The following is a 14,281-nucleotide window of genomic DNA, read 5'->3' as shown; positions in this document are numbered from 1 at the left end:
TTACGAATGAGTTACCTTTTCAATCATTTTTTCCACTAAAACACTAGGTGAAAACAAACGTGTCCACGGCTATGGTTGTACGAAGCGTCACAAGATGGCGACACCATCGTCGCATAACCCGGTATTCTTCGCTAAACACCCCTCGAGATATTTCTGCAGCGGTTATACAATCTTATATAAATTAAATATAATTTAAATGCCGTTATCATCAACGTTTCATAATTTATTCGAACGTAAAGGTATCCGTTTACGTACGGGGAGGTAAAACCTTTCTAAAACATGTGTTGCGGTAACACGGTAACATTAAAAAGTTTACGTACAAGCCAAATGTCCCTATTAGCGTGCGTATCTCTCTGTTCAGTTTACAAAAACTAGTTTCCTTATGCCAGCCCGCAAGAAAATGGGGCCCATGCATCGACCGATACAGGGTGCGTCCTGCAGGAGAGCAGCGGTTGCGCGCCGAGAGAAACTGTTGCCGTTCGTCCTTCTGTTGCTCCCTTCCAACCTAACCCTAAACGCTTACTCCCCCAACTTGAGCCATGTCAGCCATCTTGTTCCAGTTGGTCTTTTTGGGGAGTAACAGTTGGTCTTTAGGACTAAAACCGGCAGTTACTCTCGTTTTTTCCATTTTTGGCTTAGAGTGTAGTGCGTACGTTGCTAGTGTACTTGTATTAGTAGCCACAAGAGAGTTTATAACGGGCTCTGGAATGCCGCTCTTCCAGCCGTCGCTGTGACTGCTGCGCTTTCCGCGCAGGCCTGGCGTTTTTTTTTTTTTTTTAATAAAAGCTTTATAAAATACAAACATAAAAACACATACAATATTCGATTAGACACATTGACATACGGGTTAGACACAGGTTCGCCAACAATACTATACGTTTGTTCATCAGTAATTCGGCTAATCTGGAAAAAAATAATTGAAATATAAATTAAACAACACATTTTTCTAGCGCTAGCTGAGACAGTTTCTCTACTTATAGGGCGAAAAACAGAAATGACATTTCGATGAGTTGTTTACGCTTCGTTTTCGGTAGCAGAAAAAGACGGACGTAGACGAACAAAAAAGAAAGCGGAACCTAACAAGGGGGATATGTCCCGTTGCTTAGTTCTTTTTCTTGACGTCGTCTTTCTTGTACCGTTACACGACATACATGGGTGTAATTACGGCTATCAGACACTGTCGCATTGTATTTTCACTCGGCCGTGGACCCATTGCGATACTGCCCCGCCACGGTGGTCTAGTGGTTATGGCGCTCGACTGCTGACCCGAAGGTCGCGGGATCGAATCCCGGCCGCGGCGGCTGCATTTTCGATGGAGGCGAAAATGTTTGAGGCCCGTGTACTTAGGTTTAAGGTGCACGTTAAAGAACACCAGGTGGTCGAAATTTCCGGAGCCCTCCACTGCGGCGTCTCTCATAATCATATCGTGGTTTTGGGATGTTAAACCCCAGATATTATTGTTATTGCGATGCAGGAACAAAAGAAAAAAAAACAGAGAAAGTTCCGAGTCGCCGAATGATTCTCTCCCCACAATAGGTTACGGGGACGCGCGCGCGCGCCGCTAATTGCAGGCAGCAGAAGCACTGGGGGGGGAAGGGGGGGGGGGGGCACCTAACGACGGCGGTTCGTGCCGCTCGCCTGTGAGCTACGTTTGTCGCGCGTCCAGCGCCTGCCTACGTCCGGGGTTCCCAACCGTGCAGTTGAGCTAGCGACCGCCGGTTCCGGCCGCCCGCGCTGAGGCTTCTTCGTCGTCGCACCGCTAGTCTCTCTCTCTCCTCCACCCTCTCTCTTTCTCGCTAGCAGTGCGCAGCTGTTATATTTACGGGCCTAGGAACGCTCGGCTGGCTTTGCGGCGCTCTCCCGTATTCTTCAGCGTCTGTGTTCCACTGCTGGCGAGCGCGGCTCCTGGCTCCAGCCGACGCTGAGGAGAAATTGCGCTGATAGCGGGAGAATCCGCCGCACTCCTGTCAGCCACCTCCTCTTGCTTCTGGTACATTCTGCTGTCGTCTCTCTCTCTCTCTGGTCGAAAAAGCGGTTGGTCAGGGAAAGCTGCCTACGGTTTTGGCGTCTGGCCCCGGTCGTGCTTTTTGTTGCTCCTTCGGTGGCCACTAGGTCTGTCGTCCCCCCCTTTCACTGTTTTACTCTAAGATTGATAGTGCAGAGGACGGACTTAGACAGGAGGTGAAGCTCTTTCTGGCGGCGAGTTGATTGAGCGCCTCTGTAATCTCGTTTGCTTGTGTCCGTAGGCGTGAGGGAAAAAAAAAGAAAAAATGGGGGCCAGCAGTTAGTGCACCAATAACTCTCGAAATAGGCGCTAGTGATTAAAATGGGCGCATTTTGGGCTGGAATGTATTAAAGAAAACAGAAATTGGGGAGTCTATAAACTCAGTAGGTTCCGTTTCACCGTCGCATTCGTTTATTTATTATTATTATTATTATTATTATTATTATTATTATTATTATTATTATTATTATTATTATTATTATTATTATTATTAATTAAATTTCTCTTCCTCCGCATGTGCTTTCGTCAAGCTCGTCGACATTCTCCGCGAAAAAGAATTCGACATGCCTAGTCCTTGCTTAGGCGGCCACTTCATGTGCTTCATCCGCAGTGGTGTAGCTTAGCAAGTAAAGAGTCGCGCTGCTGAGCTCGACGGACGCGGGTACGATTCCCAGCCACGGCGTCCGCATTTCGATGTGGGCGCCCGATGATAGAACACCCGTGTACTTACATATAGGTGCACGTTAAAGAACCCATATGATCATGGTTACTTCGGATTACCCCCACTGCCTCCTGCTCAACGACGCTTTTCGTAATCGAACCGTAGTTTCTGCACGTGAAGCCTCGGAAAATACTATTATTACTTCCTGTTTCACTAAACCGAGAAACTCGGCCAATGGCGGCGACGGCGCGCGTATTTTTTTTTTTTTTTTTTCGCACCGTCGTTTGAACGTGTTCCGTCGAACACACTGCCTTTTCTCCTCCGCCTCTCCGGCGAGCGTTGATCTCCGCTAAGCCTCGGCGCCGCTGTTTACACTGGTATCGCGCGCTCTCCTCGCGATTGAAACGCGGCCCGCGAGCGTGTTTATAAACGCCTGCCTCCCTCCCACCCACCCACCTCCTCTCTCTCTCTCTCTTTCCTTCACTGGGCACGTCGCCTCCTCCAGCCTGTTGGTGTGTGTGCGTACTGATCCCGCTCGCTTAGCTGGGAGCGAGCCCTGAACAGCGTTGCTTCAACACGCGACGACAGTGAGGCGGCGGCCCGAGTGCTCCACAGAAATGATCAGTAGTGTAATCATCTGGACTGCCTCCACCCTCGTGTTTATACGAGTCCGTTGTGTGTTGTGTACGCAGCTCTGTTGACGTGACTGTGCTTTGAATGCACGGTTGCTGCTCGAGTGCGCTTGTGTGTGTATACGTGTTTCCTGTAACAAAAAAAAAATTGATTGGTGAAACTCCCTCGCGACACGCAGACACGGTCACGCGCAAGAAAAGGAAGGTCGGGATTATTCGGTAACTAACAGGTTACTCGTCACAAAAACCACCGTCAGACTTAATTAGTCAACCTACGAGTTTAGTGGTAGTTATAGTGAGATTCACTATTGCGGAAGCTAGTGAATATCCCTATTTAAATGACTCACGCTCTTGAAGTACTGTATGTCAGTAACCGTTTCCCGCGGTATTCACAAGTTCGATAGCGCAATTGCTATGTAACGCTGCTGAAAACTGTGATTACCAGTAACATAGCCGTGCTTATTTTGTTCTATAAGAGCTACCGGCATCGTCATTGCATAATAAATTGATGCTATTTTAAAGGGACACTAAAGAGCAAAACGATTTTTCTCATATTAGTAAAGTACTCTTTCACGATACCAAAAACACCACGCTTGCTGCGAGAAGACGCTTAGTAAGCGAGAAAATACGCAAAAACAACATGTTGGTGGCGCGGCCACCTTGAAGTTTCCGCACTATTCGCCGTGACGTCACATCTTTTGACGGCGCCTACTAGGGACTACGTAGTTCCTAATCGGTAAAAATGAAGTACATTGTCCTCTTAGGGGGCCATGGACCTAATATACCAAGTCCGGGGTAATTTTGTTGAGCCAATGGCGCCAAAATACGATAAATACCCTTTGAAATCCGTGACGTCACGCGGATTATTTAAAATTTAAAAATGAAATTTTGAACTTGATTTTCGTTGGTTTGAATGCATGCTTGTGCGCGAGCGCATTTTACGCAAAACAAAGAAAATGAAGGAAAGAAAATTTCTGGATTCCGGAAACGCTGTACGGAAGCGGCAAGTTCAGCCATCACTTAAATGATCGATGTGGTGCATCCTCGCTATCGAAAAAGCTCATATTTATTTACACTGCAGAAATACTTAATTATTCCTTGTCTTTCGCGAGTTGAATCACGTAAACTTCCTCCATCCATCACGCACCGCTTAATACATGCGTGCAACGCCGTGAAGGCTACGAGCCTCTTTTTTTTTTTTTTTTCTATAATAGCTGCTTTCTCCACAAGAAATATAGGTCGGCGATTTTACGAGGAAATAACCGAAATCGCTTTTTTTTTTTTCGTCTGTGCGCCGGCGCCTGTGTCTCGTGTTCCTTGTGTCTGTATTCGTGAAGTGTGCGCTGTATTTCCCTTCCGGTGATGAAGAACCAACTAGCTCGAGATGTTATACTTTCTTTAGGACGAGTAATGAGTGAAGGCTGTTCTGCAGCCCGAACAATAATAACTTTGTTACGGAGTTATTAGTATACATCGTTTTCGTACATATCGCGCTTTTTTTTTTATTTCGTCGCAGCGTCTCACGCGCCAGGGGCTCGTGCTCTCGCGTTCGCAACCATGAAAACTGACGACGATGAACGCGGCGTTATACAATTTGCTCCGTGAATTCTTCCCGCGTACAGTTTTCACGGCTCGTTACATGCTGCGTACGAAACGGAGAATACAAATGCTGCGCCGTCCTCTGCTCTACTGCGCTTGCCTTTCTTGCACTCAGGCTGTCTCGTGTTATCTGCACGTCTAACACATTACTCGGCCTTTCCGGCTCCATTTGCGTATATATTGGCTACCACCGTTCGCATTATGCTGTGCACCGCTGCCTTCCTTTCTTCTCTCTGTTAGACCTATGATTTCTGGTTATCACTCGCTCCACTGTGATCTGTCTAAATTTGGTCTCTTTGGCTTCGACTGACTCTCCAGGGGCAACCCTGGCGAGTCAATACTGCTGTGAAAAGGTGACCAAACTGGGCACCAGCAGTCTCCTTCGACGATGGTGTAGTTCAACCTAAGGTGTTTTAGCGGTGATGGTAATACCGTACCGTTCACGGTATAATATTCACGTTTCGTGTTGCGTGTACCACGATCAGAAAACGCCTTGAGTTGCTCGACGCGTACCGTAGCACGATGAGGCTATTATAGCGGCTTAATATCGGTCCTGCATATTAAGATGCCGACGTACCGACCACGACGGTATTTCTTTACTTACCGTGTGGTAAGCCGGCATTTCCAAAAGAAGGAAATGTGTGGGAGTGGGCTGGTTGGTATTCCATATTTGAAAGGTTCATCGCGGAAGCGTACGCAGCAAAGAAGCGACAAGTCTCTGCGCTCGTCCTTGTCACTTTTCTGTGGTACGTTCCGGCACTGAACCTTTCAAACTGCTAAAGGACTCGGCTGGCGTCTCCTTTGTGCATACTTTGCAGATCAGTTCTACGAAATTCTGCAAGGCGGCGAAAGGGTTAAGGAAGGGATCACTGACAACCACCCGCTTGTAGCACGAAGCCACGAGGAAATCCATGCGAATTTCTCACAAAAAAAAAAAAAAAGCTTCTTAGTTGCCCAAAAATTCGTCCTGGTCCGGGGATCGAAACCGGGACCAACGCCTTTCCGGGGTGGTCACATTATTGAGCTAGTCAGGAACCAGGAAGTTAACAAGTAGCTTCCTGGTTAGCTCAATCGGTAGAGCGACTGTCCCGGAAAGGCGTTGGTCCCGGGTTCGATCGCCGGACCAGGACGAATTTTTGGGCAACTTAGAAGCTCTCTGAGAAACTCGCGTGGATTTCCTTGTGGCTTCGTGCTACAAGCGGGCGGTTGTCAGTTATCCCTTCCTTTGTGCATTCTGTACGTGGTTGTGTGCCAGTGCCCGTGGCCGTTTCTGTGTACTGTACAGAGAGCGATGTCGTGGGCTCGATTCCGGCTGGCCGGAATGCAGAAGCGTTGAATGTATTTAGGTAGTTCGCTAAGGGCGAACTCGAATCCTTTCGAGTTTTAAAGCCTACTACGCCGCCATAGCAGACACCAGCCGATGGGTTGGCGCTCTTGGGTGGGCCTGCGGGCTTCCTAGACTTCTATCTATAGCGTCCCCTTTTGACGTCGTCCACACCGTGACGCGCCGCGGCTGACGCCTTGTTCCATTATTGCGACACACCCGCACTTTCTTTTAACGGGCTTTTCTTTTTTTAGTGTCGCAACCAAGCCCGTAGCCAGGGGGGGGGGGGCAGCCCCCCCCCCCCCCGAAATTTTGATGCCACGTGGTGTTTTATCGAAAATAAATCATGAAAATAGGCGTTTTCCTCAAATAGTCAAGGCTGGCAGCAAGTGCCCCCCCCCCCGAAAAAAATTCCTGGCTACGGGCATGGTCGCAACATTTATTTCCTGCAGGCAACCCGACTGTCGCTGTCTTCTTTTACAGGCAGTTAGTGTTATAGTGCGTACTGAGTACAGTGGCGAAAGGTGCACTTCGAGGATTTTTTCTTTTTTCCTCTTTTAAGCACATCAGGTGGGTGGTGCTTTACAGAGCTGCGAGCTTTTGTTCATTCCAAGTCTGTGGTTTACCCCCCCCCCCCCCCCCCCCAATATTTATTTTCCACACTTAGCCCAGCAATATCCAACGCATACGAATTCGCTGCTGAGCTTGACGTATAACGCGTAGCCTTAAAGGGCCCCTCACAGCCGATTTCTTGTTTGTGACATTTATGTTGTAATAAGTAGGTCTATGTCTTGTAACCACGGAATGACACCGTAAATGCTCCAACGTGATGTCTAATTAATCCTGGCAGCGTTAATTATGGTCATTTTTAGTGTAGGTTCAAAACGCGCGCCGAATGAGGATAAGAAACTAGCGCCGCGGCGGTCGCGCCTCGGGGCACGCGTGATGACGTGCGCTCAGTATTGGGTGACGTCGACAACACTTGCTTTACCTCTGCAACGTCACAAGGGGCCTACGTCTACGTCATACTAGTGGTTATGTTGATAGGAGTTCAAAATTCAGATGAGCACTCAGGCTTACTTTAAAACCAAATTAAAATATCTCAAAGGCAACGCTCGTCACTCATAATCGGTCAGAAGTGCCCCCGCATGCAGGACTATCAAACAACACAAGCATCTCGAGTTTCCAAATTAGGTGTCAGAGGTCCTTTAATTAACCGGACTGTTTATTAAGGCGAAAGCCTTATATCTTATCAGTGAAGAGACCTGACGATGCTGCGCGACACCTTGTCGAGGGCAGCGTCAACACTACGGACGAAAAAAAAAAAATTAAGCAGTGAGACTCGGTCAAGGGTCACGTGATGCTCAAATGAATGAGTGTTCATTGGTGTACCAAGAAGCACGTGACCTCAATGTCACGTGGCGTCATCTAGCGGCGTACACGTGACACCGTCGCTTGGTCAAAGCTTGGGCCGATCCCAGAGGCAATGCAACGCAGCGTGAGGTGCAGAAAGCGACCTTGGGCTGATCAGCGCAATTGGACAAGGAGAAGAAGACTGCTTTCGTCTTCGAGCCATTTTAGGCGAAGTCATAAAGGAAGGACCGTGTGACTTATTTATGCACTGGAAGCGATTTTCAGCGTAGTGGGCAGTTCAACGAACCGATTCCGGGAATCTCTTTTTTTTTCTTTTTTTTTTCGTGTACAATTACGTACTCCACATGAGCGAACAAAGAATAAATTGAAATGAACGCGTTCTTATTTACATTTATCTGGAATTGTACGTATGCGTTACAGGGAGGGTCAACCGGGTTGTTATTGTTGTTGTTTTTGTTGTTGTTTTTGTTGTTGTTTTGCGTGTATGTGTGTTGCGCTTGCGTATGCGTTCGTTCGATGGACTGATTTCAATGCGCGACTGTATCGTACAATTAACGTTCGTTGCTACCAGCTTTCGCAATGCCGTCTAACATCCGCTGTACACAACGGCGAGTCGGCACATCGCTCGAGCTTTGGACTGCCGGAAAGATATCTTCCCCTGCCTGCTCTTCTGTTTGGCGATTACACTTTGGAAGCAGCCGAGTCGTTTCTTGCCCCGTCAAATGGCCGATTACGTATACTTCACATATGCCTCCGAAATCCGCCTCTTTCATTTTCCTGTGCTGCCCTCTGCCGTTTTGGTAGGGATTTGGTAGGCGCTGGGACAGCCGGTATTGCCAGAAGCAGAGCCTCCGAGATGATGACGTTTCGCGACTTTTCCGCTAGGGGAAGGGCGCATGCGCCGGTGCACCGTGAAACAGGCGGATTGTTGAAACGCTCGTGCACAAAAGGGTTTCACTTGGTGGAGTGAAGGTTGGAGGAAAAGATAATTGGAGGCGACCCAAATCCGTGGCCTAAGTGTCCGGTTCGCACCTGGGCGTTCGTGCGCCCTGGTGTATACATAACTTGCAAGTGACGTCAGTTCCTGTCTTCCGTCCGCCATCACCGAGCCAATGGGGCACATACGTCTCAGTGATATCGCGCCGTGTTTACGTTCGTGCGGCGGATCTTTTGGAGTCGTGTTTTTATCGTTTGCCTCGCGCTTATGCCGAAGGAGAATCGTTCAGGACATTATGCAGCCTGCAGCGAAGCAGTGTTGAGTGGGGAACTCGGATCCTCCGTGTCTGCAGTGTCCGAGGCCATGGTGTCGCACGTAATGGGTGAAAGAACTTCGCACGAGATTTGGAAACATAACTTGCCTGTTATAAAGGCCCGCACACACGAACGTTGTTCAATGTCCTGAGGTAATTCCTGTTTATGCGTGCATAAGCCACCTGCCCCGCTTCTCGGACAGCTCTTTCGCGCGGCCGCGCTGGTTTGTGATCACCTTTGGCAAACAGTACGTCCACGTGTCTGGTCCTTTTTTTTTTTATCTGACTTACACTCACTTCTCGTGCGGCAGTCAAATATCGCACAAATCGCCGTTGCGATGTACGGCGTTGACAGGAAATGCGAGCGCCGCACAGCTTCACTCGGTGTCGCCTGCTGCCATGTGCTCGGTGATGGCGGCGCATGCCGAGATCGTATCCCAGAGTTCCGCGGTGTGACGTACTTGCAAGTTATGTATTGCTTGGGTTAACGTTGCGTTTCGTCGCCCAGCCGAAGCGCATCTCAGAGGCCACGTAGAGAGAAGCGCGTGGTTCAGATCTGCTCCGCCTGGTGCTGCAGCAATGCTCCGCTGTTCACAAGAAAAACGTCTCTTGTCAGTGAGCTCATCCAATTAATTTTCATTAATTGATCGGCCCTTATTTTAAATAAACTTATACTCCGATAACATATGTATGTAATATAACTCTTAACTTGAACCAGAAACGTCGATTTCGTGCAGTTATTATTTTCAGTGATTTATTTTGAATTTAGAAACATTATTTTTTTTTAAATTTCGCACTGAACCCGAAGTCGATGGTCGACCGGAAGTCGCTGCTTAAGAAACAAGAGTGTCACTTGCTGCTCGTGCCACTAAAAGAAAGCACACTCGTGTATTAATTTTATACCCATGCGGCTCTAGAAATGTCGTACCTGGCGTCATCCACATTATCGCGGTTGTATGGGGTCGCTCAGCGAAGAGTTAAAAAAAAAAGTAATATAAAGGAGAGCGGCTGCGCGCGTTTTATCTGGCTGCCGCTCGCGTGCGGCAGCAGCAGACGCAGCGATTCGCGAGAAAAGAACGAGTGATTGTATAGTGACGTCATCACGGTCGTAGGCGTGCACCCGAAGCTGATTGGTAGAAACGAGTATTATAGTGGTAGAACATTCAATACGGTATTGCGCAATTGTCAGCATTTTTTGCTTCTTTTCTTTGTACAGGGTTTAGGAGTTCAACACGGCAACAGCAAAAATAGTGAATAAATAACGTTTTGCGAATGTAGAAAAATGTACAGCCATGCCCACCCTCATTTAGGTAGATGTCGTAAATTAAACTCGGATTTATGTAATAACACTTGCCGTGGTGCGTGTCCTGGCCTTTACTGCCTCGCGCAATATGGGAGTCCGACAAAAGACATTAAACTATCAGTTCAGCTTTGGTATGCGTTCTCTGCTTGGAAAGTCCTCGCCACTTGCTGACCTTGAGGCCCAGAAGGGCGTCATGAATTCATGCTGGGCTACTTGAGCGATGGTCACTGGAAATCTTGGAATAGGGATCAACCGAGAACCCTCCTCCTGCCCCGTAAAAAAGTTATATTTAAGCGTGACAAACTTATAACGCATTTACCGCAGCGTCTGCAGTTTCCCTGGGGCAGGTATTCAGCTGCGAAGAGTTGACGAACCTAGTGAAATAACTGAGCGCTTGATGTCTTAAGTTTTCAACTCAACCATATTCATGTAGGAATGTGTACTCGCCACAGCGAGCGAAAAAGAAAGGTGAACAGAACGTACTTTTTTTTTTCTTTAACGCGGAATCGTATTTAGGCGTTACACGGTTCACTTACTGCAGAAAGACGTGTCCCTAAAAGACGTATATTATAGCTCAAAGGCGTAACAATAGAGAATGCAGGCAAATATATATGTCGCAGAGGCTGTGACGTGTACTTGACACTGTTCTCCGTTTTTAAATGGTAAATTCGTTCAAAGGTGTCTCATTTAGTGTCAACCTAGATCCTGCTTCGCCTATTTAGATGTGGCAAGTTCGCATTTTTGAGCCGCACCCTGTGTTAACCGCTCTAAAATCAATTTAGCTATAGGGTGTCAGTCGAGTGTGTGTGATATTTATTTATTTATAATAAACTTATAATAAACCTTTCCTCTCTTGTTGCATTGACCGAGGGTCTTCCACTCATTTCTGCCTACTACGCCTTCGTCCCATTCGCTGCCATGTCCGTTGCTATATATATTCAGTCCAACTGTTTGTGACCTCGTTTTATACTTGTTATAATTTTTTTTTTTGAAGTTTCACCTTCAATCTGCGTGGCAGCAAAGTGAAGTGTACAAACGAGTACACACGCGCGAGCGCAGCTGTGGGGCGGCATTTCAGTTTCTGCGCCCGGACGAGAGGCATGCCGAGAGACAGGGAGGGAAATTCGCCCCGTGTAGTTTAAAATCTGATCGCGCCCACTTTTGACGCACTGCACTCAGCTGTGTGTAGCGTGTACGAAGCGGTTCTGCACAAAGTGTCACGATGTCGCGTTGTTTTCTTCACCGTCTCTCGTCTCATCATCTCGACCGCGTGGGCATTTACGCGCGTCAAACGTCACCGCGCTGTGTGTCGGCTGCGAAAAGTCCGCGTCCGCGAAAGGGAAATTACATAGAAAAAAATCACGCCATCTCCCGCTAAAGGAAACCATGAGGCGATGCGAAGCAGCGTTTCGGCATGTCGAGCCCGCGTTTCAGGGGGGGAAAGGGAGAGGGACAGGGGAGAATGGAAAGGGAGTGCAGAGGGGAGTGGAGAGCAGGTGTGTGGAGAGGGTTTGCGCATGCGCAGTAAGGGTGGTCACGCCGTATACCAGCGGTTTGAACTCCGCCATAAGATGCTTCGCATCTAAAATTGAAATCGTCTAGCTGATGCGTCATCTCTCCAATTATTAGGTTACCTTCAAGCCTTTAAAGGGACAGAGATTGGGGGGAGGGGGTTCGCTGTAGTGGTGCGTCACCCTTCTATTAAAAAAAGACTTCAAGCAGAACTTCGAATAAGCAGCGCGTCAAAAACGGAGGGAAAAGACGGATGTAGACAGCACAAGTATAGTGAACTATAGTATATTCTGGTTCGCTATAGCACAAGCGCCAAGCGGTCTACTTTTCTCTTTCTCTCTCTCTCTCTTTTTTCCTCCGTTTTTTATGCGCTACGCATTCGACGTCACGCATCTTTACCAACTCGCTTTTCCGCTCATCAAGCACAAACAAACTTGTTGCCGTGAGAGTTTTCTATAGTACGTTAGCATTATTTGGCACGTCATTATTTCACCAACGTATAGCAGCGCTAGTCGACGTAGGCAGTAATTTAGACAACAGTAGACGACATTTATAGCGATCAGTCAGCCAACTTTAGTGGACGTTAGACATCGTTCAGCCGACGCTGGTACGGTATATGGTCACTTGTCGCGCCGTCTGTACGGGATATTTTACTTTCGAAGGTTATTTCCCAAGTTGTACGGTATGTGGTTGCAGGACTGGGCAAAGATACTCTGAAACTGTATCGCGATACGATACAAGATACTCTGGCAAGAAGTATTTGAGATACAGATACAAGATACTCCCCGAAAAAATGTATCCGATACGATACTTCCCAATTGTATCTTAAGATACTTCGATACATTTGCAAATTTGCTATTATCGATCTCTATAATGAAGCAGCAAAGGCGTATGTAGAAAAGCGTTTACTTGAAAATTTCGTAACTGCGACCAACTTTGTTTAATTGTAATGAAATACCTGATTGCATCCCGAAAGTTCTGTCATTCCTGCTCAAAGCCACTTCTTACACCGTGCTCAAAGCATACCAGTTTCATTCTGAAACAACTTACTGGGATTTGTTTGGCTGCTTAACATGACGGCTCTTTATACGCGGCGAGGTCAGCTGTTTTTGCTTGATACTTTCGTAATTGATGCGTATCGCTGCTCTACTTGGCGACAAGCTAGCTGGTTGCCATCTACTTGCAATAACGTCATTAAGAAGCCTCCGCATGATGGCCCAAATACCGCTGTACAGTCTTACCTTGTCCGTAAGCGTATTACCGTTTTCGTAACAGCGCATCACCCTACAGGTGTAGAGCAGCAAAAACGCTGTTAGGGATATTTTTTGCGATGCATCGTGCGAAGACGATAGCTACAGAGTCAGCACTCACAGTTCATTGAAGACATAAAAGTGCAATAATTTTTCATATCCTATTTATCTTCTGGCGTAAAGGATTCGCTAGCAACATATTCACTAACGGGCTATCTTTTACCAGAGTCCTTTGGTAACATTGAAATTGTTGAGGGACTCTGTTTTTACCATTTCTCCTCCAAAAGAACTTGTGGCGCACAGAAACGTCTCAGACGTATTGTAGCGGTACAAAGCGTCGCAGGATATCACTGCTATTCGCACTATTGCCACTTCTAGCTGTTCTTACCTGCTGATATATAAAAGTAAAACAAAAAAACATTACGGTGACCTACAAAGGAAAACGAACATACCTCAGTCAAATAGCAAGGTGGTACCGTATTAAACAATCACAGTCATTAAGTATGCAGTGTGTTTTACGTAAGTAGAACCAAATATTTAAAAGACAAGTGGTTAACTGCGACTGAATGAAACCAATGGCATGTGGTTTACTGTCATATGGCACTCGTTATGGCATTTTTTACATTGCGCCTAAATGGTTAATTAAATAAGCTCAATCATGGAACCTTTTTAATATTCATTTTTAGGCCGAGTGCATTTCGTCACTACTAGAGCGCATTTAAAAACGACCGATTCACTTTTTTTTTTGCGTCGTGCACGGTGCGTGGTGAATATAAAAATATGCTAACGATAACCACATGACGCTAAAACATGTAGTCGGTTTTATTCAGTAGAGCTTAACCACTTCTTTGTAAATATTCGATTCCACGCTTACAGAAATGTATGTAGACAATCTATAGACTATCTAAAAATGGGTTTAGACAGTCAGTAGACTGTCTAAATCCATTTTCGTAAGGGAGCAGTTACCTCGAAACACCCTGTATAAATACGATACAGGTGGCACCTCTAGAAGCTATGACAATAGAGCATGATGTACCGTCCACTTAGATGTTACGGTCAGACAGTAGAAAACTGATTGCCTCAACTTAGATGTTAAGGACAGAAAATTAAAAAAAAAAAAGAACAGTACCGACGGAAAATAGTACAAAGGGGCTAGTGGGGCGCTCATGAGAAAAACGGAGTGCTTTGAACTATATTTCGCTAACACCTTTCCTAATATTTTTTTAAGATTTTGTATATTTTGCATTGTTATAATGCAAACTCAGTTTCGCTATTTTACTAAATCGTAAGCAGAATTTTTGTTACTGCATACTCTACGCACGCTCAGATTATTCTACGTCCTTTCACGCAGACAGTTAAAAAAATACGACT

The 14,281-nt window shown here is 46.7% G+C and overlaps 1 protein-coding gene across 1 annotated transcript in view; it reads left to right on the top strand.

The window, feature by feature from the left end:
• The window catches only part of LOC119383554 (RNA-binding protein 24), a 124,933-nt gene that overhangs the window by 42,115 nt on the left and 68,537 nt on the right, over positions 1 to 14,281 (top strand). The gene's annotated exons all lie outside the window — the stretch shown is intronic.

Source organism: Rhipicephalus sanguineus, chromosome 2 (assembly GCF_013339695.2).
Source record: "Rhipicephalus sanguineus isolate Rsan-2018 chromosome 2, BIME_Rsan_1.4, whole genome shotgun sequence".
NCBI lineage: Eukaryota > Metazoa > Arthropoda > Arachnida > Ixodida > Ixodidae > Rhipicephalus > Rhipicephalus sanguineus.
Note: the sequence above shows the minus strand (reverse complement) of the source record. Positions and strands in the feature narration are given on the sequence as shown.